This window comes from Carassius auratus, unplaced genomic scaffold (assembly GCF_003368295.1).
Source record: "Carassius auratus strain Wakin unplaced genomic scaffold, ASM336829v1 scaf_tig00042997, whole genome shotgun sequence".
NCBI classification, from domain to species: Eukaryota; Metazoa; Chordata; class Actinopteri; order Cypriniformes; family Cyprinidae; genus Carassius; species Carassius auratus.
The window spans coordinates 1-23,223 of NW_020526753.1; the positions used below are offsets into that span (position 1 = coordinate 1).

Consider the following 23,223-nt stretch of genomic DNA (forward strand, 5'->3'; position numbering starts at 1 on the left):
TTGCAGTTTCAGGCCAGTAACGGAAGGCACCCGTCCTTCCTTTCCTGGAGGGGGGGCGGAGGGCTAACCGTTGGTGAGGATGGTAGAGCATGCAATCACACCTCTGGCTGACCGCCTGGGCCTTCATACTTACCTGGACAGGGGGAGACACCATGATCAAGAAGGGCGGTTCACTCCCCAGGGCAGGCTTGTCCATTGCACTCCGGCCATGCTGACCCCTGCGAATTCCCCAAATGCGGGAAATCTCGACTGCATAATATTATGGTAAGTGGGGACGCGTTCGCGCTCTCCCCTGAAATTGTTGGTGAAACAAAGCAGAAGAGGTTTTTTCAGTTTTTTATTTAATTCCTCCTTTCAGAATGGGGCGTTCTGTCACATGCGAGATATGTGTTGTGGCCTCTGTGAAACAAAGTCACTTGCGCTCTTGAAAAATCGGACCCTGGTGGGTAGTTTAGTTCGAACATAGCGCAGACCTTACTTTGAAAGTAGATTGGACTGACTGCAGCCTAGCTGTAACTGTCTCCATGTTGTTTGGTTGTCCTTTTTTTCGATTCGTATTAATTTTGTTGTCGCTTACAGCGACACCTAGTGGCCTGTCGCCGCGCCCTTTTTCACCTGGCCTCGGACTGAGCCCCTGCACAGGTGTGCCGATTTGGGTGAAGGGATCTCACTCCTTCCTGGAGTTATAGCCATTCGAGCCACCTCGGACACGCCACCTTAGCACGTTTTGAGGTCCCCTCGCCAAGGTGAATGGAAATTTCCTCTATTTTTGGATGATTATTGACACTCAGACTCCAGAGAAGCTTTCTGTGCTGATTTGGGTGGGACTGGGCCAAATACCTGGCGCCAGGTTGCAAAAGAAGGTTTTCGACAAAATCCAAAATACCCGAAAATTTCGTCAGAGCGACGGGCCAATCTGAGACCTGCGTCTCGTTCGGCTCGAGCCAAGGATTCCGGTGTCATAAGGCACGTGGCTCTGCGACCAACCGTTTGGGAGTTACGAGCCATGCCGTACTTTCCGTCAGGCCGATCGGGACGAGGCCCGGTGACGTTGTAGACAGGGGAGGGTACTACCCAGATAGCACACTTACGTCTGCAAGATGTCTGTTAAAGAACTGTTGATCTGGAAAGCATCTGCCATCTACAAACGTCTGACATACGCCTTTCAGATGTCAGTTTTATATACCTTCTAAATCATAAACATCTAAAAGACATCTAATTGACATCTATCTGACATCTAAAAGGCAGTGTTGGGGAGTAACTAGTTACATGTAACAGCATTACGTAATTTAATTACAAAATGAATGTAACTGTAATTAGTTACAGTTACGAAGAAAAAATTAGTAATTAAATTAAAGTTACTTATGAAATTTTTAACGATTACAAAGGCAATTACATTTGAATATTTACACACATCCACATACAGATTTCACTGATTTCTTTCCCAAATTGCACTGACTGTTCTGAGACATACGCCCTAATAATTTCCAGAATTTTAACAGAATTTTTTGTTTTTCCCAGTCCGCCCTTCCTGTAAATTAATGGCAAAAACATGCAGTTTCATTTAATACAAATAGGCCTACTGAAGCTTGCAGTGTTGTCAGCCTCTGCCGCCTCAATATAGGAGTACATGAGCACATAAACATCATTTCTAGAACTGCTCTGTGTCACGTCATGCATTTTACCTATCATATCATATACAAAGAGACAGCAGTTTAAAAAAACACCAATGTTTCAGGAGTTTATTATACAGGAATGACACATGCTTATTAGATAACTGTATTTGAGTTGATGTATATGTTTTTATTTATTATTATTTAATTTTCACAAATTTAGAAAAGTAATCTAAAAGTACTCAAAAGTAATTAGTTACATTACTTTAATAAAGTAATTGAAAAAGTTATACTACTATAACATTTTAAACAGGGTAACTTGTAATCTGTAACCTATTACATTTCCAAAGTAACCTTCCAAACACTGCTAAAAGGAGACGTCCAATAGACGTATTGCAGATGAGCAAACAGCCTTAAAACTACATCTTGCAGATGTAAATTCATATGTCAAATAGACGTCTCCTAGATGTATGTGTGCTATCAGGGTACCATCCCCCAGCGTTTTTAGGTCTCCCAAAACTTACCAAAGCCGAGATGGGCATCGCCGTGTCCGGCTTCCTCCCTGCTGCGTCTTAGCAGCATCGCTTCTCGGCCTTTTGGCTAAGATCACGTGGTCTGGTCGGACGGTTGAGACAGCGATCGCCTCTAGGTGGACCTTTAGGCTCGTGTGTGGCTTGTGGCACGAGTCCTCTATCCTCCAAGAGGTAAATTGACAAGCGGCTTTTAATTGGAGACGACTCGCTTTGCGGAGAATCAACTTGTTTTTAAGGTAAGAAGGTTTTATCTAATTTATTTAGTTAATTTATTGTTTGTTTTAGCCGCTGCGTGCTGGTGGTGCCTCCACCATGTCGGCTGCTCGTGCCGGCATGCGGAGGCACCACAGCGTGCGTTTTATATTCAAGGAGGTCGATGGAAAGCTTCTGGGTATGTCCCGCATGGACTTTTCCAGAAAGCTTGTTCAAAAGACCTTACATTTTAAGCCTGAAGACCTGAATTGTTTGATGACTCTGCCTCTGAACAAAGGTTTTGATTTGAGTTTTAAGACTGCTTCCCTGCTAAGTGAGTTTTGGCAAAGGTTTGAATCTGTTAAATCCCAGTTCTCTATGTTTATGGTGGAGAAACTTTCTGACAACACACTTAAAACTGTGATTGTCAGAATGTTCAATGAAACTGTGACTGGTGAAGATATATGTGTGTGGCTGGGTAGATTTTGCACTGTTCGAGGCCAGCCAGTCAAGGTGCTAGATGAAGATGGTATCTGGACATGCTCCTGGCGAATCCCCATTAAACAATGGGAGGACGCTGGGGGCTACCAGGGCCTGAAACATCTGCCCTCCATGATTGTGCTTGGAGAGAACAGAGGCTACATTCATTACCAGGGTATGCCTAAGTTATGTCGGAAATGTGGGAAATTTGGTCACTTAGCCGATGTATGCCAAGAATTAGTTTGTGGGAAGTGCAAAGAAATTGGTCACGGGTTTGAACAGTGTACCAATGGCAGGCGGTGCAATCTTTGTGGAGATTCAAACCACCTCTACAGAGATTGCCCTAAAAGTTTTGCCAACAAGCTCAAAATGGCCGCCCCACATTGGCACCAAACAAACGAAGAAAGGAAAGAGGAGGCGGTCCCTGAGGTTTTGGCGGGAATTTCAAATTCCCAGCCAGCCTCAGGGATTGGGCAGGAAGGAGGAAGTGGGGCGGCCATAGGGGCGGAGTCAGATATTGAAATGGAAAAAGGCACGGAAGGAGAAGTGACCGAGGGAGAAACAAGCTCCTCCCTACAAACGGTGTCAGAGTTGGTACAGGAATCCAGTGGGAGTGAATTTGAGTGTTCACTCCCAAATGCTCAAGTGCAAAAAAGACCTGCGGGATCTCCTCTGGTGGAAACCGAGGAGAAAAAAGCTAGGGCAGCACAGCGGCTTGATAGTTCCGATTTGGAAGATCAAGAACGCATGTGGCCCCTAGAGTCCCCAAATGAGGTATCTTTTTTGCACATCAAGCTAAGAACATCGTCGCCTAGGGAGTTACAAGAGGATTTCTCTGTAGCACCCGAGGCGTCGAGCACCTGCTCTCCAGGACCCAGTTCATCTGTGAGAAAGGAAGGGCAGGTGAAACAAGATAAAACATGATTTTAAGTATATTTTTGTAGTCTTTTTGTCTTCTGTTTAAATGTCTCATACTGTTTTAACCATACTGCTCATGGCCCTCACTATCTCTACCATTAATGTAAGAAGTGTGAGGTCCACCTTACGAGCACAGAGCATTTTATCCTTTTTAAAGTGTTTTAAGTCAGACTTGTTTTTACTGCAAGAGTGTGCTCTGCCCTTTTTAAATAGTTACAGAAAGTTGGAGGAGATGTGGACCATGGGGCCCTCAATATGGAGTGGCTCCAACTTCAACAAAAATGACGGTGTCGCTATTTTAATCAACAATTCAAACATCACGGTGAAGGATAGCACTGTGGTGAGGGAAGGGCGGGCTCTTTTAGCAAACCTGACTTTTTTAGGGAGGGATTTTAAGGTTCTTAATGTGTATGGTTTTACAGAAAAAAATGACAGATATGAGCTTTTAGAAGACCTGCAGCCCCACATGTTAGGCAGGGCTCCCCTAATAGTAGCAGGGGATTTTAACTGTGTTTTATCCAAAACAGATAGGAAGAGAGTAGGAGAAGATTTTAAGGTCGATAAGACATCGGTTTTATTGCAAAATTTAGTCAAGGATTTTAAGTTAGTTGACTGTTTTAAACAACTGCATCAAAGAGAGGAGGGCTTCACCTGGTTCAGTGGTGATGGCACCAGAGCCTCTCGAATTGACTATGTTTTTACAAGGGACTGCCCGCCAACCGATGCAACATTGACCCCTCCCTTTTTTTCTGATCACATGATACTGTCTTGCACCCTTTCACTTTCCATGGGTGTGACGGTAGGAGGAGGGCTGTGGAAGCTGAACTGTTCCCTATTAGAAGATGAAGAAGTGGTTAGAGAGTATAGGGAGCAGTTCAGCCAATGGCAGACCCTCCAAGACTTTTATGATACACGTGCACAGTGGTGGGAAGTGGTTAAGGACCGGACAAGACAGTTTTTTAGAAATATAGGGAAAAGGAAAAAGAACAGGGAAAGAAGACACATGATGGGGCTGCAAAAAAGACTGCAGAGATATTTTAACCTTTTAAACAGTGGATTGGATTTTACAGAAGAGATAAAAGAAGTCAAGAAAGAAATGTCAGTTTTATTCGAAGTTCAGAGTAGGGGTGTTATTTTAAGATGTAAAGAAAGAGAAATAGAAGAAGGGGAGAAATGCACAAGATACTTTTTTAAAAAAATTATTACACGGGGTGGGTCAATCTCTGCTTTGAAGACTTTTACCGGGAGGGAAGCAAGCGGCACAAAAGAGATTTTAAATGAAACTGAAAACTTTTATAATAATTTATATAGTGCAAAAGAGGCTCATAATGGGGTTTTAGAGGAAGTTTTAACCTTTTTAAATAAAAAGGTAAAGAGCCCAGATGTGCTTTTATCCCAGGATTTTACAGTTTTAGAAATTCAGAAAGCTTTAAAACATTTTAAAAAAGGGAAGTCCCCTGGCATTGACGGACTTCCCTTTGAATTTTATCTGACTTTCTGGGACATTTTAGCACACGAACTGTTGACCGTTTTTAAAGAATTTGAGACTCTTGACAGACTTCCTGACAGCTTTAGAGTAGGGATAGTTTCATTATTATATAAGAAAGGAGACAAGACTGACTTGAAAAACTGGCGACCAATCACGCTTTTAAATTTTGATTGTAAACTTTTTAGTAAGATTTTAGCAACACGCATGTCGACTGTTTTAGAGGACGTGATCCACCCGGATCAAGCTTGTGCTGTGCCCGGAAGAAAGATAACAGACAACCTAGTGCTGATTAGAGACGCCATCTGTTACGCGAGAGACAGAAATATTCGGCTAGTAGTCCTAAATTTAGATTTTGAAAAAGCATTTGATCGAGTCTCGCACCAGTACCTCTTCCAGGTTCTGGAGAAAATGGGGCTTCCAAAGAGGTTTATAGCCTGGGTGGGACTGCTGTACAAGGGAATAGTCAGCAAAATTCTAATAAATGGGCATCTTTCCAAAGCTGTGGACATACACAGTGGTGTCCGTCAGGGATGTCCTTTATCTCCTCTTCTGTATGTGGCTTGCATCGAGCCACTGGCACAGATCTTGAGAAGGGACAAATGGATCAAAGGACTGGACGTTCCTGGGACGGGGGGACTGACGGCGACCTGTGTTTTATATATGGATGACGTAACTCTTTTAGCCACAGACGTTTTATCAATACGAAGAGCACTGGACTTGACTGACTGGTACGGTCGGGCCTCGGGCGCCAAACTCAATAGAAACAAGTCCGAGGCCCAGCTCTTCGGGCCGTGGGGAGACGTGGACACAGGAGGACTTGATTTGGTTTTTAAAGACAACGATTTTAAGATTTTAGGCGTTAAATTTGATAAAGACGGGGGTGGACGGGAAAACTGGACTGACTTGTTAGGGAAAGTTAGGAAAAGACTGGGGTTTTGGGGACTAAGACAGATGACGATGGAAGGCAAGGTTTTAATTTTTAAATCTGTGATTTTACCTCTGATTTTACTTGTCTGTTCTGTTTTTAGCCCCCCTCGGTGGTTCCTGGGGAAACTGGAGAGGGCGGTGTTTTACTTCCTGTGGGGGTCCAAGTGGGAGCGCCTGAAGAGGGAGACCATCAAGAAAAGGCCGGAGAACGGTGGAAAAGGCCTCCCAGACCCCCACCTGTTTTTAGGCAGCCGCTTCACCGCCCTGCACATTAGTTATGCCACGACCCCATCCAAAGAAAACAAGACGGCTGCAATGGCGCGATTCTGGATGGGGTCTTACCTACGAACACTGAAAATTTTACCAGTGGACTTGAAAACCCCAGTGTCTTTTAACTTGCCCAAAGAGTACAGTTTTATAAAAAAGTTTTTAAAGAAATACCTTTTAGAGAGTGAAGATGTCACCATTTTAACTCAACACAAGTCTCTCATCTCTGTTGTGCAGGACCGGGAACCGGTGAGTCCAGTTCCGGGCCTCACACCAAGTGAGGCCAAACAGGTTTGGCGGAACGCGGCTCACCCCGCTCTCCAGAACAGGCACAAGGACTTATCGTGGATGGTGGCTCATGAGATCCTCCCGGTCAGGGCGGTTATGCACTCCAGAGGCATGGCCAAAAACCCCATCTGCCCGCGGTCCGGCTGCAATTCCCCGGAGACCGTCCACCACCTGCTCTGGGAGTGCAGCACTGCGCGGGACCTGTGGGCCAAGACCGGCCCCCTGTATTTCCCGTGCCTACCAGCGGGTGGGGCCCAGTTCGGGTACCAGCTCGCCATCCTTGGGGTGGGCCGGGGCTTGAAGGACTTGACGGCACAGAAATTTACCTCGCTCTGGCTCACCCTCAACGTCATCAAGGATGCCATCTGGGCCACCAGAAACCTGCTGGTGGGGAAGCGCGTTACGGTAACCCTCCATGCATGCGAGCTAAAGGTAACATCAATGCTGCAGGGGTACCGGACGACGATATTCGGACGGGGGGGCCGGGGTCGCACGGAGAGGGTCCCGGCAGGCACCGACCCTGGCCGCCCGTAGATGCACCCTCACCACTCTGGCTACGGGAACAGCGGGCCAGCGGGCCGGAGGAGAGGGGATCTCCGCTGAGTCCATAAAGTAGCATCTCATGTCCCTGTTCTGGAGAGTGGGGTGATGACCCACTTGATAAGGACTCACCCCCGGTCTTGCACAACAGATGATTTTTAAATTGGTGTTTTTTATTGTTTTATTATGAAAGAGGTTTTATTAACATATATACGAGGCTTGTTTGCTTTTTTTAAAATTTGTGTTTTACTTTGGAACTGACCGCACCTTTTAAACACACCTCAATAATGAACTTTTAAAAACAAGCAAAACACTGTGGTTTTAATCAAATGCTTTTTAAAAATGATTGTTTATTTCATTTTACCATGTGTATTTATTATATATTATATTGCTTGTTTTAATGTGTGATTAAAAAGAAAATGTTGTGGGAAAAAGAAAAAATGCAAATGGAAAAAATGTAAATGGTGACAATAAAACTTTTTCGAAAGAAAAAAAATCTGTTCTTATCAGTTTAATATCTGATACGTCCCCCGTCCGGGGACTACATATTAAATGGATTTTTAGATCACGGAGCTGGAGCCGGGGCTTGCTCCGTCCACTCCATGCATCGGCCTGGTATTGCAGTGTCTCCAGGAACGGTGTGCTTTCCCTTTTTGGGGATTGCCATTTATTGTGTCGAATAGCAGAACAAGGAATGAGAGCTGCCATTGCAGATGCTGTGGTTTATTGCAAACTTTTTTCCTGATGTGTCCACCTGGGGTCTTGGACTCTTCCACTAACGATGCACCCACCTGAGGTCTTGAAGTCTTTCACAGACGAGGTGACGCATCGAATCAGGTGTGTTTGTTTAAAGAGAGTCATCTAAAACTGGCGTTGGGAAGCACCGGCCCATGAGCTTGGCAGTTTCCAGGCCAGTAACGGAAGGCACCCGTCCTTCCTTTCCTGGAGGGGGGGCGGAGGGCTAACCGTTGGTGAGGATGGTAGAGATGCAAATCACACCTCTGGCTGACCGCCTGGGCCTTCATACTTACCTGGCAGGGGAGACACCATGATCAAGAAGGCGGTTCACCCAGGGCGAGGCTTGTCCATTGCACTCCGGCCATGCTGACCCCTGCGAATTCCCCAAATGCGGGAATCTCGACTGCATAATTTATGGTAGTGGGGGACTGCGTTCGCGCTCTCCCCTGAAATTGTTGGTGAAACAAAGCAGAAGAGGTTTTTACAGTTTTTTATTTATTTTCCTTTCAGAATGGGGAGTTCTGTCACATGCGAGATATGTGTTGTGCGCCTGTGAAACAAAGTCACTTGCGCTCTTGAAAAATCGGACCCTGGTGGGTAGTTTAGTTCGAACATAGCGCAGACCTTACTTTGAAAGTAGATTGGACTGACTGCAGCCTAGCTGTAACTGTCTCCATGTTGTTTGGTTGTCCTTTTTTTCGATTCGTATTAATTTTGTTGTCGCTTACAGCGACACCTAGTGGCCTGTCGCCGCGCCCTTTTTCACCTGGCCTCGGACTGAGCCCCTGCACAGGTGTGCCGATTTGGGTGAAGGGATCTCACTCCTTCCTGGAGTTATAGCCATTCGAGCCACCTCGGACACGCCACCTTAGCACGTTTTGAGGTCCCCTCGCCAAGGTGAATGGAAATGTCCTCTTTTTTTGGATGATTATTGACAGTCAGACTCCAGAGAAGCTTTCTGTGCTGATTTGGGTGGGACTGGGCCAAATACCTGGCGCCAGGTTGCAAAAGAAGGTTTTCGACAAAATCCAAAATACCCGAAAATTTCGTCAGAGCGACGGGCCAATCTGAGACCTGCGTCTCGTTCGGCTCGAGCCAAGGATTCCGGTGACATAAGGCACGTGGCTCTGCGACCAACCGTTTGGGAGTTACGAGCCATGCCGTACTTTCCGTCAGGCCGATCGGGACGAGGCCCGGTGACGTTGTAGACAGGGGAGGGTACTACCCAGATAGCACACTTACGTCTGCAAGATGTCTGTTAAAGAACTGTTGATCTGGAAAGCATCTGCCATCTACAAACGTCTGACATACGCCTTTCAGATGTCAGTTTTATATACCTTCTAAATCATAAACATCTAAAAGACATCTAATTGACATCTATCTGACATCTAAAAGGCAGTGTTGGGGAGTAACTAGTTACATGTAACAGCATTACGTAATTTAATTACAAAATGAATGTAACTGTAATTAGTTACAGTTACGAAGAAAAAATTAGTAATTAAATTAAAGTTACTTATGAAATTTTTAACGATTACAAAGGCAATTACATTTGAATATTTACACACATCCACATACAGATTTCACTGATTTCTTTCCCAAATTGCACTGACTGTTCTGAGACATACGCCCTAATAATTTCCAGAATTTTAACAGAATTTTTTGTTTTTCCCAGTCCGCCCTTCCTGTAAATTAATGGCAAAAACATGCAGTTTCATTTAATACAAATAGGCCTACTGAAGCTTGCAGTGTTGTCAGCCTCTGCCGCCTCAATATAGGAGTACATGAGCACATAAACATCATTTCTAGAACTGCTCTGTGTCACGTCATGCATTTTACCTATCATATCATATACAAAGAGACAGCAGTTTAAAAAAACACCAATGTTTCAGGAGTTTATTATACAGGAATGACACATGCTTATTAGATAACTGTATTTGAGTTGATGTATATGTTTTTATTTATTATTATTTAATTTTCACAAATTTAGAAAAGTAATCTAAAAGTACTCAAAAGTAATTAGTTACATTACTTTAATAAAGTAATTGAAAAAGTTATACTACTATAACATTTTAAACAGGGTAACTTGTAATCTGTAACCTATTACATTTCCAAAGTAACCTTCCAAACACTGCTAAAAGGAGACGTCCAATAGACGTATTGCAGATGAGCAAACAGCCTTAAAACTACATCTTGCAGATGTAAATTCATATGTCAAATAGACGTCTCCTAGATGTATGTGTGCTATCAGGGTACCATCCCCCAGCGTTTTTAGGTCTCCCAAAACTTACCAAAGCCGAGATGGGCATCGCCGTGTCCGGCTTCCTCCCTGCTGCGTCTTAGCAGCATCGCTTCTCGGCCTTTTGGCTAAGATCACGTGGTCTGGTCGGACGGTTGAGACAGCGATCGCCTCTAGGTGGACCTTTAGGCTCGTGTGTGGCTTGTGGCACGAGTCCTCTATCCTCCAAGAGGTAAATTGACAAGCGGCTTTTAATTGGAGACGACTCGCTTTGCGGAGAATCTACTTGTTTTTAAGGTAAGAAGGTTTTATCTAATTTATTTAGTTAATTTATTGTTTGTTTTAGCCGCTGCGTGCTGGTGGTGCCTCCACCATGTCGGCTGCTCGTGCCGGCATGCGGAGGCACCACAGCGTGCGTTTTATATTCAAGGAGGTCGATGGAAAGCTTCTGGGTATGTCCCGCATGGACTTTTCCAGAAAGCTTGTTCAAAAGACCTTACATTTTAAGCCTGAAGACCTGAATTGTTTGATGACTCTGCCTCTGAACAAAGGTTTTGATTTGAGTTTTAAGACTGCTTCCCTGCTAAGTGAGTTTTGGCAAAGGTTTGAATCTGTTAAATCCCAGTTCTCTATGTTTATGGTGGAGAAACTTTCTGACAACACACTTAAAACTGTGATTGTCAGAATGTTCAATGAAACTGTGACTGGTGAAGATATATGTGTGTGGCTGGGTAGATTTTGCACTGTTCGAGGCCAGCCAGTCAAGGTGCTAGATGAAGATGGTATCTGGACATGCTCCTGGCGAATCCCCATTAAACAATGGGAGGACGCTGGGGGCTACCAGGGCCTGAAACATCTGCCCTCCATGATTGTGCTTGGAGAGAACAGAGGCTACATTCATTACCAGGGTATGCCTAAGTTATGTCGGAAATGTGGGAAATTTGGTCACTTAGCCGATGTATGCCAAGAATTAGTTTGTGGGAAGTGCAAAGAAATTGGTCACGGGTTTGAACAGTGTACCAATGGCAGGCGGTGCAATCTTTGTGGAGATTCAAACCACCTCTACAGAGATTGCCCTAAAAGTTTTGCCAACAAGCTCAAAATGGCCGCCCCACATTGGCACCAAACAAACGAAGAAAGGAAAGAGGAGGCGGTCCCTGAGGTTTTGGCGGGAATTTCAAATTCCCAGCCAGCCTCAGGGATTGGGCAGGAAGGAGGAAGTGGGGCGGCCATAGGGGCGGAGTCAGATATTGAAATGGAAAAAGGCACGGAAGGAGAAGTGACCGAGGGAGAAACAAGCTCCTCCCTACAAACGGTGTCAGAGTTGGTACAGGAATCCAGTGGGAGTGAATTTGAGTGTTCACTCCCAAATGCTCAAGTGCAAAAAAGACCTGCGGGATCTCCTCTGGTGGAAACCGAGGAGAAAAAAGCTAGGGCAGCACAGCGGCTTGATAGTTCCGATTTGGAAGATCAAGAACGCATGTGGCCCCTAGAGTCCCCAAATGAGGTATCTTTTTTGCACATCAAGCTAAGAACATCGTCGCCTAGGGAGTTACAAGAGGATTTCTCTGTAGCACCCGAGGCGTCGAGCACCTGCTCTCCAGGACCCAGTTCATCTGTGAGAAAGGAAGGGCAGGTGAAACAAGATAAAACATGATTTTAAGTATATTTTTGTAGTCTTTATGTCTTCTGTTTAAATGTCTCATACTGTTTTAACCATACTGCTCATGGCCCTCACTATCTCTACCATTAATGTAAGAAGTGTGAGGTCCACCTTACGAGCACAGAGCATTTTATCCTTTTTAAAGTGTTTTAAGTCAGATTTGTTTTTACTGCAAGAGTGTGCTCTGCCCTTTTTAAATAGTTACAGAAAGTTGGAGGAGATGTGGACCATGGGGCCCTCAATATGGAGTGGCTCCAACTTCAACAAGAATGACGGTGTCGCTATTTTAATCAACAATTCAAACATCACGGTGAAGGATAGCACTGTGGTGAGGGAAGGGCGGGCTCTTTTAGCAAACCTGACTTTTTTAGGGAGGGATTTTAAGGTTCTTAATGTGTATGGTTTTACAGAAAAAAATGACAGATATGAGCTTTTAGAAGACCTGCAGCCCCACATGTTAGGCAGGGCTCCCCTAATAGTAGCAGGGGATTTTAACTGTGTTTTATCCAAAACAGATAGGAAGAGAGTAGGAGAAGATTTTAAGGTCGATAAGACATCGGTTTTATTGCAAAATTTAGTCAAGGATTTTAAGTTAGTTGACTGTTTTAAACAATTGCATCAAAGAGAGGAGGGCTTCACCTGGTTCAGTGGTGATGGCACCAGAGCCTCTCGAATTGACTATGTTTTTACAAGGGACTGCCCGCCAACCGATGCAACATTGACCCCTCCCTTTTTTTCTGATCACATGATACTGTCTTGCACCCTTTCACTTTCCATGGGTGTGACGGTAGGAGGAGGGCTGTGGAAGCTGAACTGCTCCCTATTAGAGGATGAAGAAGTGGTTAGAGAGTATAGGGAGCAGTTCAGCCAATGGCAGACCCTCCAAGACTTTTATGATACACGTGCACAGTGGTGGGAAGTGGTTAAGGACCGGACAAGACAGTTTTTTAGAAATATAGGGAAAAGGAAAAAGAACAGGGAAAGAAGACACATGATGGGGCTGCAAAAAAGACTGCAGAGATATTTTAACCTTTTAAACAGTGGATTGGATTTTACAGAAGAGATAAAAGAAGTCAAGAAAGAAATGTCAGTTTTATTCGAAGTTCAGAGTAGGGGTGTTATTTTAAGATGTAAAGAAAGAGAAATAGAAGAAGGGGAGAAATGCACAAGATACTTTTTTAAAAAAATTATTACACGGGGTGGGTCAATCTCTGCTTTGAAGACTTTTACCGGGAGGGAAGCAAGCGGCACAAAAGAGATTTTAAATGAAACTGAAAACTTTTATAATAATTTATATGGTGCAAAAGAGGCTCATAATGGGGTTTTAGAGGAAGTTTTAACCTTTTTAAATAAAAAGGTAAAGAGCCCAGATGTGCTTTTATCCCAGGATTTTACAGTTTTAGAAATTCAGAAAGCTTTAAAACATTTTAAAAAAGGGAAGTCCCCTGGCATTGACGGACTTCCCTTTGAATTTTATCTGACTTTCTGGGACATTTTAGCACACGAACTGTTGACCGTTTTTAAAGAATTTGAGACTCTTGACAGACTTCCTGACAGCTTTAGAGTAGGGATAGTTTCATTATTACATAAGAAAGGAGACAAGACTGACTTGAAAAACTGGCGACCAATCACGCTTTTAAATTTTGATTGTAAACTTTTTAGTAAGATTTTAGCAACACGCATGTCGACTGTTTTAGAGGACGTGATCCACCCGGATCAAGCTTGTGCTGTGCCCGGAAGAAAGATAACAGACAACCTAGTGCTGATTAGAGACGCCATCTGTTACGCGAGAGACAGAAATATTCGGCTAGTAGTCCTAAATTTAGATTTTGAAAAAGCATTTGATCGAGTCTCGCACCAGTACCTCTTCCAGGTTCTGGAGAAAATGGGGTTTCCAAAGAGGTTTATAGCCTGGGTGGGACTGCTGTACAAGGGAATAGTCAGCAAAATTCTAATAAATGGGCATCTTTCCAAAGCTGTGAACATACACAGTGGTGTCCGTCAGGGATGTCCTTTATCTCCTCTTCTGTATGTGGCTTGCATCGAGCCACTGGCACAGATCTTGAGAAGGGACAAATGGATCAAAGGACTGGACGTTCCTGGGACGGGGGGACTGACGGCGACCTGTGTTTTATATATGGACGACGTAACTCTTTTAGCCACAGACGTTTTATCAATACGAAGAGCACTGGACTTGACTGACTGGTACGGTCGGGCCTCGGGCGCCAAACTCAATAGAAACAAGTCCGAGGCCCAGCTCTTCGGGCCGTGGGGAGACGTGGACACAGGAGGACTTGATTTGGTTTTTAAAGACAACGATTTTAAGATTTTAGGCGTTAAATTTGATAAAGACGGGGGTGGACGGGAAAACTGGACTGACTTGTTAGGGAAAGTTAGGAAAAGACTGGGGTTTTGGGGACTAAGACAGATGACGATGGAAGGCAAGGTTTTAATTTTTAAATCTGTGATTTTACCTCTGATTTTACTTGTCTGTTCTGTTTTTAGCCCCCCTCGGTGGTTCCTGGGGAAACTGGAGAGGGCGGTGTTTTACTTCCTGTGGGGGTCCAAGTGGGAGCGCCTGAAGAGGGAGACCATCAAGAAAAGGCCGGAGAACGGTGGAAAAGGCCTCCCAGACCCCCACCTGTTTTTAGGCAGCCGTTTCACCGCCCTGCACATTAGTTATGCCACGACCCCATCCAAAGAGAACAAGACGGCTGCAATGGCGCGATTTTGGATGGGGTCTTACCTACGAACACTGAAAATTTTACCAGTGGACTTGAAAACCCCAGTGTCTTTTAACTTGCCCAAAGAGTACAGTTTTATAAAAAAGTTTTTAAAGAAATACCTTTTAGAGAGTGAAGATGTCACCATTTTAACTCAACACAAGTCTCTCATCTCTGTTGTGCAGGACCGGGAACCGGTGAGTCCAGTTCCGGGCCTCACACCAAGTGAGGCCAAACAAGTTTGGCGGAACGCGGCTCACCCCGCTCTCCAGAACAGGCACAAGGACTTATCGTGGATGGTGGCTCATGAGATCCTCCCGGTCAGGGCGGTTATGCACTCCAGAGGCATGGCCAAAAACCCCATCTGCCCGCGGTCCGGCTGCAATTCCCCGGAGACCGTCCACCACCTGCTCTGGGAGTGCAGCACTGCGCGGGACCTGTGGGCCAAGACCGGCCCCCTGTATTTCCCGTGCCTACCAGCGGGTGGGGCCCAGTTCGGGTACCAGCTCGCCATCCTTGGGGTGGGCCGGGGCTTGAAGGACTTGTCGGCACAGAAATTTACCTCGCTCTGGCTCACCCTCAACGTCATCAAGGATGCCATCTGGGCCACCAGAAACCTGCTGGTGGGGAAGCGCGTTACGGTAACCCTCCATGCATGCGAGCTAAAGGTAACATCAATGCTGCAGGGGTACCGGACGACGATATTCGGACGGGGGGGCCGGGGTCGCACGGAGAGGGTCCCGGCAGGCACCGACCCTGGCCGCCCGTAGATGCACCCTCACCACTCTGGCTACGGGAACAGCGGGCCAGCGGGCCGGAGGAGAGGGGATCTCCGCTGAGTCCATAAAGTAGCATCTCATGTCCCTGTTCTGGAGAGTGGGGTGATGACCCACTTGATAAGGACTCACCCCCGGTCTTGCACAATAGATGATTTTTAATTAGTGTTTTTTATTGTTTTATCATGAAAGAGGTTTTATTAACATATATATATATATACGAGGCTTGTTTGCTTTTTTTAAAATTTGTATTTTACTTTTGGAACTGACCGCACCTTTTAAACACACCTCAATAATGGACTTTTAAAAACAAGCAAAACACTGTGGTTTTAATCAAATGCTTTTTAACAATGATTGTTTCTTTCATTTTACCATGTGTATTTATTATATATTATATTGCTTGTTTTAATGTGTGATTAAAAAGAAAATGTTGTGTGAAAAAGAAAAAATGCAAATGGAAAAAATGTAAATGGTGACAATAAAACTTTTTCGAAAGAAAAAAATCTGTTCTTATCAGTTTAATATCTGATACGTCCCCCATCCGGGGACTACATATTAAATGGATTTTTAGATCACGGAGCTGGAGCCGGGGCTTGCTCCGTCCACTCCATGCATCGGCCTGGTATTGCAGTGTCTCCAGGAACGGTGTGCTTTCCCTTTTTGGGGATTGCCATTTATTGTGTCGAATAGCAGAACAAGGAATGAGAGCTGCCGTTGCAGATGCTGTGGTTTATTGCAAACTTTTTTCCTGATGTGTCCACCTGGGGTCTTGGACTCTTCCACTAACGATGCACCCACCTGAGGTCTTGAAGTCTTTCACAGACGAGGTGACGCATCGAATCAGGTGTGTTTGTTTAAAGAGAGTCATCTAAAACTGGCGTTGGGAAGCACCGGCCCATGAGCTTGGCAGTTTCCAGGCCAGTAACGGAAGGCACCCGTCCTTCCTTTCCTGGAGGGGGGGCGGAGGGCTAACCGTTGGTGAGGATGGTAGAGATGCAAATCACACCTCTGGCTGACCGCCTGGGCCTTCATACTTACCTGGCAGGGGAGACACCATGATCAAGAAGGCGGTTCACCCAGGGCGAGGCTTGTCCATTGCACTCCGGCCATGCTGACCCCTGCGAATTCCCCAAATGCGGGAATCTCGACTGCATAATTTATGGTAGTGGGGGACTGCGTTCGCGCTCTCCCCTGAAATTGTTGGTGAAACAAAGCAGAAGAGGTTTTTACAGTTTTTTATTTATTTTCCTTTCAGAATGGGGAGTTCTGTCACATGCGAGATTTGTGTTGTGCGCCTGTGAAACAAAGTCACTTGCGCTCTTGAAAAATCGGACCCTGGTGGGTAGTTTAGTTCGAACATAGCGCAGACCTTACTTTGAAAGTAGATTGGACTGACTGCAGCCTAGCTGTAACTGTCTCCATGTTGTTTGGTTGTCCTTTTTTTCGATTCGTATTAATTTTGTTGTCGCTTACAGCGACACCTAGTGGCCTGTCGCCGCGCCCTTTTTCACCTGGCCTCGGACTGAGCCCCTGCACAGGTGTGCCGATTTGGGTGAAGGGATCTCACTCCTTCCTGGAGTTATAGCCATTCGAGCCACCTCGGACACGCCACCTTAGCACGCTTTGAGGTCCCCTCGCCAAGGTGAATGGAAATTTCCTCTATTTTTGGATGATTATTGACACTCAGACTCCAGAGAAGCTTTCTGTGCTGATTTGGGTGGGACTGGGCCAAATACCTGGCGCCAGGTTGCAAAAGAAGGTTTTCGACAAAATCCAAAATACCCGAAAATTTCGTCAGAGCGACGGGCCAATCTGAGACCTGCGTCTCGTTCGGCTCGAGCCAAGGATTCCGGTGACATAAGGCACGTGGCTCTGCGACCAACCGTTTGGGAGTTACGAGCGATGCCGTACTTTCCGTCGCTGCAGTTCCACCGTCAGGCCGATCGGGACAAGGCCCGGTGACGTTGCAGACAGGGGAGGGTACTACCATCCCGCAGTGTTGCAGGTGTTTTCATCTTTGTTTGATTGTCCATTTACATTACATTTTCCCTATTTTTCAGCTTACGGCGCCACCTAGTGGCCTGTCGCCGCGTCCCTTTTCGCCTGGCCTCGGACTGAGCCCCTGCACAGGTGTGCCGATTTGGGTGAAGGGATCTCACTCCTTCCTGGAGTTATAGCCATTCGAGCCACCTCGGACACGCCACCTTAGCACGTTTTGAGGTCCCCTCGCCAAGGTGAATGGAAATTTCCTCTATTTTTGGATGATTATTGACACTCAGACTCCAGAGAAGCTTTCTGTGCTGATTTGGGTGGGACTGGGCCAAATACCTGGCGCCAGGTTGCAAAAGAAGGTTTTCGACAAAATCCAAAATACCCGAAAATTTCGTCAGAGCGACGGGCCAATCTGAGACCTGCGTCTCGTTCGGCTCGAGCCAAGGATTCCGGTGTCATAAGGCACGTGGCTCTGCGACCAACCGTTTGGGAGTTACGAGCCATGCCGTACTTTCCGTCAGGCCGATCGGGACGAGGCCCGGTGACGTTGTAGACAGGGGAGGGTACTACCCAGATAGCACACTTACGTCTGCAAGATGTCTGTTAAAGAACTGTTGATCTGGAAAGCATCTGCCATCTACAAACGTCTGACATACGCCTTTCAGATGTCAGTTTTATATACCTTCTAAATCATAAACATCTAAAAGACATCTAATTGACATCTATCTGACATCTAAAAGGCAGTGTTGGGGAGTAACTAGTTACATGTAACAGCATTACGTAATTTAATTACAAAATGAATGTAACTGTAATTAGTTACAGTTACGAAGAAAAAATTAGTAATTAAATTAAAGTTACTTATGAAATTTTTAACGATTACAAAGGCAATTACATTTGAATATTTACACACATCCACATACAGATTTCACTGATTTCTTTCCCAAATTGCACTGACTGTTCTGAGACATACGCCCTAATAATTTCCAGAATTTTAACAGAATTTTTTGTTTTTCCCAGTCCGCCCTTCCTGTAAATTAATGGCAAAAACATGCAGTTTCATTTAATACAAATAGGCCTACTGAAGCTTGCAGTGTTGTCAGCCTCTGCCGCCTCAATATAGGAGTACATGAGCACATAAACATCATTTCTAGAACTGCTCTGTGTCACGTCATGCATTTTACCTATCATATCATATACAAAGAGACAGCAGTTTAAAAAAACACCAATGTTTCAGGAGTTTATTATACAGGAATGACACATGCTTATTAGATAACTGTATTTGAGTTGATGTATATGTTTTTATTTATTATTATTTAATTTTCACAAATTTAGAAAAGTAATCTAAAAGTACTCAAAAGTAATTAGTTACATTACTTTAATAAAGTAATTGAAAAAGTTATACTACTATAACATTTTAAACAGGGTAACTTGTAATCTGTAACCTATTACATTTCCAAAGTAACCTTCCAAACACTGCTAAAAGGAGACGTCCAATAGACGTATTGCAGATGAGCAAACAGCCTTAAAACTACATCTTGCAGATGTAAATTCATATGTCAAATAGACGTCTCCTAGATGTATGTGTGCTATCAGGGTACCATCCCCCAGCGTTTTTAGGTCTCCCAAAACTTACCAAAGCCGAGATGGGCATCGCCGTGTCCGGCTTCCTCCCTGCTGCGTCTTAGCAGCATCGCTTCTCGGCCTTTTGGCTAAGATCAAGTGTAGTATCTGTTCTTATCAGTTTAATATCTGATACGTCCCCCATCCGGGGACTACATATTAAATGGATTTTTAGATCACGGAGCTGGAGCCGGGGCTTGCTCCGTCCACTCCATGCATCGGCCTGGTATTGCAGTGTCTCCAGGAACGGTGTGCTTTCCCTTTTTGGGGATTGCCATTTATTGTGTCGAATAGCAGAACAAGGAATGAGAGCTGCCGTTGCAGATGCTGTGGTTTATTGCAAACTTTTTTCCTGATGTGTCCACCTGGGGTCTTGGACTCTTCCACTAACGATGCACCCACCTGAGGTCTTGAAGTCTTTCACAGACGAGGTGACGCATCGAATCAGGTGTGTTTGTTTAAAGAGAGTCATCTAAAACTGGCGTTGGGAAGCACCGGCCCATGAGCTTGGCAGTTTCCAGGCCAGTAACGGAAGGCACCCGTCCTTCCTTTCCTGGAGGGGGGGCGGAGGGCTAACCGTTGGTGAGGATGGTAGAGATGCAAATCACACCTCTGGCTGACCGCCTGGGCCTTCATACTTACCTGGCAGGGGAGACACCATGATCAAGAAGGCGGTTCACCCAGGGCGAGGCTTGTCCATTGCACTCCGGCCATGCTGACCCCTGCGAATTCCCCAAATGCGGGAATCTCGACTGCATAATTTATGGTAGTGGGGGACTGCGTTCGCGCTCTCCCCTGAAATTGTTGGTGAAACAAAGCAGAAGAGGTTTTTACAGTTTTTTATTTATTTTCCTTTCAGAATGGGGAGTTCTGTCACATGCGAGATTTGTGTTGTGCGCCTGTGAAACAAAGTCACTTGCGCTCTTGAAAAATCGGACCCTGGTGGGTAGTTTAGTTCGAACATAGCGCAGACCTTACTTTGAAAGTAGATTGGACTGACTGCAGCCTAGCTGTAACTGTCTCCATGTTGTTTGGTTGTCCTTTTTTTCGATTCGTATTAATTTTGTTGTCGCTTACAGCGACACCTAGTGGCCTGTCGCCGCGCCCTTTTTCACCTGGCCTCGGACTGAGCCCCTGCACAGGTGTGCCGATTTGGGTGAAGGGATCTCACTCCTTCCTGGAGTTATAGCCATTCGAGCCACCTCGGACACGCCACCTTAGCACGCTTTGAGGTCCCCTCGCCAAGGTGAATGGAAATTTCCTCTATTTTTGGATGATTATTGACACTCAGACTCCAGAGAAGCTTTCTGTGCTGATTTGGGTGGGACTGGGCCAAATACCTGGCGCCAGGTTGCAAAAGAAGGTTTTCGACAAAATCCAAAATACCCGAAAATTTCGTCAGAGCGACGGGCCAATCTGAGACCTGCGTCTCGTTCGGCTCGAGCCAAGGATTCCGGTGACATAAGGCACGTGGCTCTGCGACCAACCGTTTGGGAGTTACGAGCGATGCCGTACTTTCCGTCGCTGCAGTTCCACCGTCAGGCCGATCGGGACAAGGCCCGGTGACGTTGCAGACAGGGGAGGGTACTACCATCCCGCAGTGTTGCAGGTGTTTTCATCTTTGTTTGATTGTCCATTTACATTACATTTTCCCTATTTTTCAGCTTACGGCGCCACCTAGTGGCCTGTCGCCGCGTCCCTTTTCGCCTGGCCTCGGACTGAGCCCCTGCACAGGTGTGCCGATTTGGGTGAAGGGATCTCACTCCTTCCTGGAGTTATAGCCATTCGAGCCACCTCGGACACGCCACCTTAGCACGTTTTGAGGTCCCCTCGCCAAGGTGAATGGAAATTTCCTCTATTTTTGGATGATTATTGACACTCAGACTCCAGAGAAGCTTTCTGTGCTGATTTGGGTGGGACTGGGCCAAATACCTGGCGCCAGGTTGCAAAAGAAGGTTTTCGACAAAATCCAAAATACCCGAAAATTTCGTCAGAGCGACGGGCCAATCTGAGACCTGCGTCTCGTTCGGCTCGAGCCAAGGATTCCGGTGTCATAAGGCACGTGGCTCTGCGACCAACCGTTTGGGAGTTACGAGCCATGCCGTACTTTCCGTCAGGCCGATCGGGACGAGGCCCGGTGACGTTGTAGACAGGGGAGGGTACTACCCAGATAGCACACTTACGTCTGCAAGATGTCTGTTAAAGAACTGTTGATCTGGAAAGCATCTGCCATCTACAAACGTCTGACATACGCCTTTCAGATGTCAGTTTTATATACCTTCTAAATCATAAACATCTAAAAGACATCTAATTGACATCTATCTGACATCTAAAAGGCAGTGTTGGGGAGTAACTAGTTACATGTAACAGCATTACGTAATTTAATTACAAAATGAATGTAACTGTAATTAGTTACAGTTACGAAGAAAAAATTAGTAATTAAATTAAAGTTACTTATGAAATTTTTAACGATTACAAAGGCAATTACATTTGAATATTTACACACATCCACATACAGATTTCACTGATTTCTTTCCCAAATTGCACTGACTGTTCTGAGACATACGCCCTAATAATTTCCAGAATTTTAACAGAATTTTTTGTTTTTCCCAGTCCGCCCTTCCTGTAAATTAATGGCAAAAACATGCAGTTTCATTTAATACAAATAGGCCTACTGAAGCTTGCAGTGTTGTCAGCCTCTGCCGCCTCAATATAGGAGTACATGAGCACATAAACATCATTTCTAGAACTGCTCTGTGTCACGTCATGCATTTTACCTATCATATCATATACAAAGAGACAGCAGTTTAAAAAAACACCAATGTTTCAGGAGTTTATTATACAGGAATGACACATGCTTATTAGATAACTGTATTTGAGTTGATGTATATGTTTTTATTTATTATTATTTAATTTTCACAAATTTAGAAAAGTAATCTAAAAGTACTCAAAAGTAATTAGTTACATTACTTTAATAAAGTAATTGAAAAAGTTATACTACTATAACATTTTAAACAGGGTAACTTGTAATCTGTAACCTATTACATTTCCAAAGTAACCTTCCAAACACTGCTAAAAGGAGACGTCCAATAGACGTATTGCAGATGAGCAAACAGCCTTAAAACTACATCTTGCAGATGTAAATTCATATGTCAAATAGACGTCTCCTAGATGTATGTGTGCTATCAGGGTACCATCCCCCAGCGTTTTTAGGTCTCCCAAAACTTACCAAAGCCGAGATGGGCATCGCCGTGTCCGGCTTCCTCCCTGCTGCGTCTTAGCAGCATCGCTTCTCGGCCTTTTGGCTAAGATCAAGTGTAGTATCTGTTCTTATCAGTTTAATATCTGATACGTCCCCCATCCGGGGACTACATATTAAATGGATTTTTAGATCACGGAGCTGGAGCCGGGGCTTGCTCCGTCCACTCCATGCATCGGCCTGGTATTGCAGTGTCTCCAGGAACGGTGTGCTTTCCCTTTTTGGGGATTGCCATTTATTGTGTCGAATAGCAGAACAAGGAATGAGAGCTGCCGTTGCAGATGCTGTGGTTTATTGCAAACTTTTTTCCTGATGTGTCCACCTGGGGTCTTGGACTCTTCCACTAACGATGCACCCACCTGAGGTCTTGAAGTCTTTCACAGACGAGGTGACGCATCGAATCAGGTGTGTTTGTTTAAAGAGAGTCATCTAAAACTGGCGTTGGGAAGCACCGGCCCATGAGCTTGGCAGTTTCCAGGCCAGTAACGGAAGGCACCCGTCCTTCCTTTCCTGGAGGGGGGGCGGAGGGCTAACCGTTGGTGAGGATGGTAGAGATGCAAATCACACCTCTGGCTGACCGCCTGGGCCTTCATACTTACCTGGCAGGGGAGACACCATGATCAAGAAGGCGGTTCACCCAGGGCGAGGCTTGTCCATTGCACTCCGGCCATGCTGACCCCTGCGAATTCCCCAAATGCGGGAATCTCGACTGCATAATTTATGGTAGTGGGGGACTGCGTTCGCGCTCTCCCCTGAAATTGTTGGTGAAACAAAGCAGAAGAGGTTTTTACAGTTTTTTATTTATTTTCCTTTCAGAATGGGGAGTTCTGTCACATGCGAGATTTGTGTTGTGCGCCTGTGAAACAAAGTCACTTGCGCTCTTGAAAAATCGGACCCTGGTGGGTAGTTTAGTTCGAACATAGCGCAGACCTTACTTTGAAAGTAGATTGGACTGACTGCAGCCTAGCT

At 45.3% G+C, this 23,223-nt stretch overlaps 7 non-coding genes and 2 pseudogenes across 7 annotated transcripts; all 9 read left to right on the top strand.

The window, feature by feature from the left end:
* The first annotated feature begins 125 nt into the window (after positions 1–125).
* On the top strand, positions 126–295 carry LOC113086278 (U1 spliceosomal RNA). The gene has a single exon (XR_003284745.1). It is a non-coding gene; the product is annotated as a U1 spliceosomal RNA (small nuclear RNA).
* Positions 296–7,719: 7,424 nt separating this feature from the next.
* On the top strand, positions 7,720–7,896 carry LOC113086286 (uncharacterized; annotated as a pseudogene).
* Positions 7,897–8,270: 374 nt separating this feature from the next.
* On the top strand, positions 8,271–8,434 carry LOC113086273 (U1 spliceosomal RNA). Its single transcript, XR_003284740.1, has one exon. It is a non-coding gene; the product is annotated as a U1 spliceosomal RNA (small nuclear RNA).
* Positions 8,435–15,863: 7,429 nt separating this feature from the next.
* LOC113086285 (uncharacterized) lies at positions 15,864–16,039 on the top strand (annotated as a pseudogene).
* Positions 16,040–16,413: 374 nt separating this feature from the next.
* Positions 16,414–16,577, top strand: LOC113086284 (U1 spliceosomal RNA). The gene has a single exon (XR_003284750.1). It is a non-coding gene; the product is annotated as a U1 spliceosomal RNA (small nuclear RNA).
* Positions 16,578–19,064: 2,487 nt separating this feature from the next.
* On the top strand, positions 19,065–19,255 carry LOC113086279 (U2 spliceosomal RNA). The gene has a single exon (XR_003284746.1). It is a non-coding gene; the product is annotated as a U2 spliceosomal RNA (small nuclear RNA).
* A 374-nt stretch (positions 19,256–19,629) lies between these two features.
* Positions 19,630–19,793, top strand: LOC113086292 (U1 spliceosomal RNA). Its single transcript, XR_003284752.1, has one exon. It is a non-coding gene; the product is annotated as a U1 spliceosomal RNA (small nuclear RNA).
* A 2,487-nt stretch (positions 19,794–22,280) lies between these two features.
* LOC113086280 (U2 spliceosomal RNA) lies at positions 22,281–22,471 on the top strand. Its single transcript, XR_003284747.1, has one exon. It is a non-coding gene; the product is annotated as a U2 spliceosomal RNA (small nuclear RNA).
* A 374-nt stretch (positions 22,472–22,845) lies between these two features.
* On the top strand, positions 22,846–23,009 carry LOC113086293 (U1 spliceosomal RNA). The gene has a single exon (XR_003284753.1). It is a non-coding gene; the product is annotated as a U1 spliceosomal RNA (small nuclear RNA).
* The last annotated feature ends 214 nt before the right edge of the window (positions 23,010–23,223 follow it).